Consider the following 7,330-nt stretch of genomic DNA (forward strand, 5'->3'; position numbering starts at 1 on the left):
AACAAGATACAAACAACCTTTACTCCCTTGGAGGGGCGGTTGGGTCATATATATATGACTATATATTTGAATCTGTTGTATAATATTGATCAATGATGTTGTATAATGATGCTTTCTATTTGTGTTTCAAGTGTGAAAACTCCGAACAATAAATGCAAATATTCTGCATGTTAGCAGTGTTTTACAACGGAAAACATGTTTATTGGTACTTTGAATAAGAAAAATATGAAAAAAAGCTTTATTATATAGAAAGTATATTTAAAGCGACTTTCAAAAATAACATGATCAGTATTTTTAGCAAAATTGTCGTATTGGCGTATGTTATACATTCTGCATATTCAAACCATTTCGCAATGAAGTCGACAGTTTTACAGTTATGAAGACCTCTTTTCAAAGGAAAACCCTCTTTCTCACATTCCATGATTCGTTTCACGCCTGTAGTGATATATATCAGAAAAAACAGCCAAACTAAACTATGTTGTGATTTGTGGGTAGGGGTAGCGTAATGTAATTTTACGCGAAAATGAATTCGGTGACCCCATAACTTTATTCCTTCAATCGACAGAAAATAAAGTTTCCATCATCATGTTAGTTTTTGTCAAATTCTATCGTTTGGGTTTTATATGAGACAAGATTAACACGAACTTTTTATTCAAAATTAAACGTCATATTTGTCGCTCTGACGTCACTTTAACGTAAATATCGACTTCAACGTTAACATAATCTCCACAAATTATACACCATTTCAAGGACATTTTTAAATGAAAATATGATGAGAAACAAGCAGAGCGATACTTGTTGACTAAACAGAACGATTTACGAAAAGTCTAACGGACGTGAAATTATGGTTCATCAAAAATGGACGTCAATGGTTGTCTTTGAAGGTTTGCAGAGAAAAAAGTTACAGAAATATCAAAGAAGTAAAATACGCATCCTATGAGGAATACGCTGAATTTTATATTAAACAAATTTCGAAATGGAACCCAACAACTTCAAATTAGGCGCATTTCACCTTAAAAACAGTGAGTTTCTCACATGATTATCTATTGTTACTGCTTACAAGTTCAAAACCTATTACCAGGTCAGAGCCTAGAGCCTAGAAAAATGTCCAATTATTTACAATCAAATTGTAGATATTGATTATATTATAAATGAAAAATAAAGGGCACGCTAAAATCATTTTCTGAGAGACCAATACGCTAGCGAATACAAAGGGCACTTTAAAAATTACGATAAATATCCAGTACGGAATACCACGTTCCAAAAACGCAGCCCTTCAAATAGCAACTCACAGCGAATACTTACGGATGTAAGATCGTTTTTCTAAAGTTAAGATTTTTTTTCATTTTTTCCCCCAATTCTGTGAGCTTGAAGAACATTAGTCTTTGAAAGACAAATAAGAGAAGAAAAGGCACAGATCACTGCACTCGTTTTAATTTTATAGGGTAATTTCTTCACACAATATGCATTTCTGAAATTTTGTAAAATTGAAAAAAAAATGGTGGTACTTTATCAAACATATGATATCCCACTCAATGTTACAGGGAATTCAGGTCTTACCTGTTACTATGAATACAAGGTGTTATCAGTATTGTATAAGCATAAATGTCACTAACAAATCTCTTTCATTTTTTTACATGCTGCCATAATTACCCGACACACTTTATTTTCAATGGAAAAAAAAATAAATAAGATTTAAATGTGTAAAAAAATTCTGACGTCAAGATTTTAAAAATATTTTGCAGCTTTATTGATACGCAATAATGCTTCAAAATGGAAAGAAAAAAGTTGCGGTCACCATGCATCTATGAGATATATTAAGGATGTACGAGCGTGTTTTTTTTCCAGTATATCCGGTTGCTTTCTATCGAAAGTTTTGCCAAAAATTAATGCTAAATAACTAACTGGCTAATAATGTACCATTTAACCAAATAAATCCTACTTTTTGCGAAAAAAATTTTTTTTTCACCCTAATTTTTGACTGACATTTGCCTAAAATTGACGTAAGATTTTCAGTTGGGTAGGGGTAGGTCATTTCAGTTATCTATTAAAGCAGATCAGATTTGGTTTAAACAATATTTTATTAATCACAATTCATTTACAACATGTATATATATATATATATATATATATATATATATATATATATTGTTGCGAGCCGCACGGGTAGATAAGGATTATATGGGTAGCGTTGACTCTTGGCCCGTTTCCCGCAACCACAATATAAATTCAGTCACAGATGCGAGTTGATCACAAAAACCAGATACCAGTTATTACTGCACCTAGATGCGCTGATCTCAGTTGAGCCCAGAAAAATATCGTGTAGGACGCAAGGCCTGTTGCGGTTCCTCTGTTAATGATTTAATTTGAATACTTGATTTGTTGTCAGACGGACGGACGAACAGGCTGACTAGTACGACAACTAATACTAACGTAGATGACGGACAAAGAGTGATCACATGTGTTGGAAATCCAGTGCTGTGAAAGCAACAGATGACTCCGCAGTGTACTTGATGTTAGAATGTTTTATAAGATAGAATAAAGTCAAGTTTCGGTCTATCAATTTTAATGTTATATACCAGTAAGCATTGATCATTTGCAGAAATAGAAAAATCTACCGAAAAATACACGAAGATCTACTTAGCAACCGTAATGCTATTCAGGAAAAGACCGAAGTGCGTTTTATAAAGGCAAAACAATGAAATTCTGTGTAAATACGGGGAGGTGTCGGCGACTAAGAAACAACTAATAAAATTACTTAATTCATGAAGATCCAGAAATCTATAAATGTAATTTCTACTTGCGTCAAATTTATTTACAGACAAATGAAAAAAGAAAACTTTACTTGTTACAAGTTACTTATCAACAAGTATACTGTACTTGAAAAGAAAGAGAGAGAAAAAAAATCTAGCTATTCAAAGCATGTACTTTTGTTGTAGCAATTATTACTTAAGGCTGATTACTAAAGTATGACAGAGCTATAATAAAGATATGATTTACCAGACTAGAAATAGTAAACAAGGAATAGCTTTGACTAATGCTTTTAAATTTAAATACGTTTCAAAATGGCGTAGATCTTATTGACACTAGGATTTCCAAGCTGCGGAGAGACTTCCCACAGCGGACAGGCGCTTAAATATCTGCCCGTCCCACAAGATCCGACACCGCTGAACGGGTGCGGGAAAGAGGTACAAAACGGGGATCCTACATATCCGACACCTCCCATAATACATATAATATAAAGTAAACATTTAACTTTAGATTCGAAACAATTATGTGAACGATGTAATAAAACAAGTATTATAATACAGAATAAAGAGTAGGGTGAGCGTGATGCGCTAAAAGGGTATAATAGTTAAATCTTTAATCTCACACGACCCGTAGGTAGCCCAAGGTACAAAACACGCGCTGCTAGAAACACTGACGTCATGAATTACGTGACGTCATAAAACGTGCTATAAACAAATATGGCGGATGCAAAACACTTCCTGGTCTGCACGGATAGGAATAAACGATAACAACACGATTTACATGGGGATTAAAGGTTAGATACTTATTGTTTTATATAAACACATGAAACTGGGTCCCTGACAAATAAAGTTTAAAAAAAAAAACACCCACAGTAAATAAAAAAACCCGGGGCAATCGTGTGTAACCCGGACATAGAAATATGCAAAACAACCAGCGCATCGCAATATATACAGCGAACTTGCCCTTTCCGAACCAGTTTTTAATTTTTTATCGTTTTACTTCGTCAAGTTTATATTTTAAATATAAATTTTATTTTAAATGCTGGACAAATATGTCACGATTAAAATAATGTGAAAAGAAATTCGAAACAAAACATTGTTTGTAACAGATTTCTGTAATTGATCAGACTGGTACTGTGCGTAATCCGGGTCATACTCGCCTATTCCGAATCACCACAAATGACCTGAAATGGTTTTCTTACTACTATCCACAACAACATAAACATACCATCTTGAATCGAAAACTGAAATTATTTTATGTCAGGAATAGAAATAATCGCATTTAAGGCCAATTAAATGACTAAAACGATAGGCATGACATCCTTCTTTGGCATTATTGAAATATTCTGTTTTAAAACAGTCATGTGGGCGGTCTTGTCCTTTATGTGAATTAAATAGTCACATTGTATAATAATACCTCCGCCTTTTTCTTTAACATCTGGCCATGGGTAAAAACAATAACATAAATTAATATTTTGGACACATTGAATCGATATTTTTTCTGCAATCTTTAAACAACGTGCAGCAGAACAGAACTGAAAATGTGTGATTCGGAATAGGCACAATGTATGCCATCTATATTTCTACTTTAGGCATCTCAATGGTTAAATTGTTTTTAATGTGGGATATATGACTGGAAAGAGCATAAAATTTCCTTCTTTCTAATCTCCCTTCCGTTTCATTTCATTAAAAAGCTAGAACGCAAGCGCTCTTTGAATCTGACATTTTTGTTTACATTCGTCAAATTTCCACATCAGAAAAAATATAGCATTTGGACAATGTTGCAAATATGTATTATGTAAGAATAACTTGAACATTTACCAGCAATTAATTATTAGTTTAATGTATTAGATATAAAACCAAAACATAGCTTACGGATTTTCTTGACGTATGCGCGACGGCTGCTTAAAAACTTGGAAATGAGTCAATTTACAGACTGGTCCGGAATAGGCAAGTTCACTGTATATATATATCAAAAAGGCATACAGGATTGAGTAGGAAGCTGAAAGCTTATTTGAAACTCTCTCCTTAAATATTTACGTTTAGCATGTTAAATCACGGTAACTCATAAAGAGATTGATAATATAAATTGCTTGCAGTTTATTCATCTCCATTTGTTTTGTTCTTATTATAGGTTTTTAAGTTATAACCACGTTACGCGTATGAACGCAAAAACAAAATAGGAAATAATATAACATTAAAGTCATAGGTTGTCAATATATTAGTTGTTCAAAAATGTGTATGTCTATGTGGCAAAGAAAGGAGGTAGGAGGCGAAAAGTAGGAAATTAGAGAAGAAATGAGTTGAGTGGTCGCTTAAGAGACTAGCTTGGATTTGAACTTTGTCTGTATACCGTGTGTAAATATATATGGGTTAGTATGGCAGTGCATAGTATTTATGTTTCGAATCTCTTTGTTTTTTGTATGTACTTTTGTATGTGCGTGAATATTGAGATGTTGTGTGTGTTTGTAATGGAGGTGTCACCATAAAGCAGTGTGTGTAAAGTAACAGTTGTTAGTGGTCTGATATTGTTGAAGAGTTCAGTGCGCTCCATGATATATTTTGGACAAAGAAAGAAATAATGATAGGTGTTTCAACTTCACCGCATGAGCATAGAGGACTGTTGCACCGGTGATAATTCGACAGGCTTTTTACTGAATTTTTTCAAGTTCTGTTTCTTGTTGTAGGGTTATATTGCTCCACACAACGTCCGAATACTCCAGATGTTGCCTTATGAATGATAGATAAATAGTTCCAAGTACTTTTCTATCTAAAATGAATTTTAGGGATCTCATGACGTTTATTCGTTTCCAGGCCTTCTCTTTGATGTTTTCTATATGTTTATGCCAGCTTCCGTCGTTCGAAAATGTAACTCCAAGATGCTTATGGGAATCAACTTTGTTTATTTGGAAACCATTCATAGAGAGAGGAGGATGGATAGGTTTGTTATGTTTACGTGATATAAGAAGAGTCTCTGTTTTTCTTGGATTGAAATCGACCAACCAATCATTCGCCCAGTTGGTGATTTTCAGAAGATCAGAATTAAGAATATCAGCAGCTGCAGTTGGATTATCAACAATGATGTATAGGCTTGTGTCGTCAGCAAACAGTTTGATAGTAGAATTAATGTCCTTAACAATGTCGTTGATGAAAACGATGAAGAGAAGAGGACCAAGAATAGGACCTTGAGGGGCACCAGCAGAAATAGCAGCTGTGTCGGAAGAGCCACCAGGAAGAACCACTTTCTGACTTCTATTTGATAGATAGTCTCGAAACCATTTCTGTAGACTCGAGCTTATGGAGAAGACCTCTATGCCAAACACGATCAAAAGCTTAGGAGATGTCGCAAAAGACTGCACGTACTTCTTTCCCTTCGTCTAGAGCTTGACATAATGTATTGTATATGGATACTAATTGGTTTGTTGTTGAATCATTAGGTACAAATCCAGACTGGAGAGAAGAAAGTGTCTTATTTTGTAAGAAGAAATTGAATACTAGTACTCGCTTATGAATAATTTTCTCTAGTGTCTGGCTAATCGTGCTAAGTAATGGTATTGGTCTGTAATTTGAAACTAATTGAGGGCCATTCTTTTTGAAAACAGCGCTGACATGTGCTAGTTTCCATTGTGATGGTACTCTGCCGTTGCTTAGTGATTTGTTGAAAAGTTTGCAAAGTGGTTGTGACAGTTGGTGCGATGGTTCCTTTAGAATTCCATTATTTACATTGCTAGCAGCTTTTCCAGTTGATAATGAATTTAATGTAGCAGTTATTTCATCTTCTGTTCATGTGATTGATCTGAGTTGCGGATGATTTGATACGTTATGTATGTGTGGCAGTGCTTTGTTAGTGTCATTTAAGATAGTTTGTGACTGGAAGAAGTTACTAGTATTTAATATTTTATTCTTTTCTGTGTCAGAGGTGATAAGATTACCATTGTGGTTCAGAGTTTGTACGTTGGTATTTTGCGTTGTTGGTGCAATGATTTTTTTAAAGATTTTCCAGTAGTCTGTTGTTTTAAGGTTTTCAATTGATCTGACAGTTTTTGTGAGAGCTGTGATTTTGCGTTTCTGAGTAGCTGGGTTGTTTTATTACGTAGTTATTTGTACTTGTGCCAATGTTGTTCATTTTGCGTTTGTTTTCTTTTTCTGATGTATTTGCGTATGTAGTTGTGCATCCAATGGGGATCTGTTTGTGATATTGTGGCTATTTTGTTAGGTATATGCCTATTGAAATAGATAGTATGTGTTCAGTCAGAATTGTGCATGTGTATCAATGTCATGGTGTCCAAAGGAGTCCCAGTCAGGAGATGCAGCTAGCCTCTTGTCTCAGACTGTGATAGTCACCCTGGTCAAATTTTCATACCATTCGCTTATAAGACCGAGATTTAGGTTTAGAGCAGTTCAGACAGAATATAGGACAGTGAAATCTAACATGTTGATCAAGGAAGGGATCACCAACTCCAGATGTGTAAACACTACACGAAGAAGAGACAAGAAAAAGATCAATGAGAGAGTTAGAAGATTCAGTGTAATGAGTAGGTTCAGAAATCACTTTTGCATATTTTATTGTGTCGCGATGT

Source organism: Mercenaria mercenaria, chromosome 6 (assembly GCF_021730395.1).
Source record: "Mercenaria mercenaria strain notata chromosome 6, MADL_Memer_1, whole genome shotgun sequence".
In the NCBI taxonomy this organism is placed as follows: domain Eukaryota; kingdom Metazoa; phylum Mollusca; class Bivalvia; order Venerida; family Veneridae; genus Mercenaria; species Mercenaria mercenaria.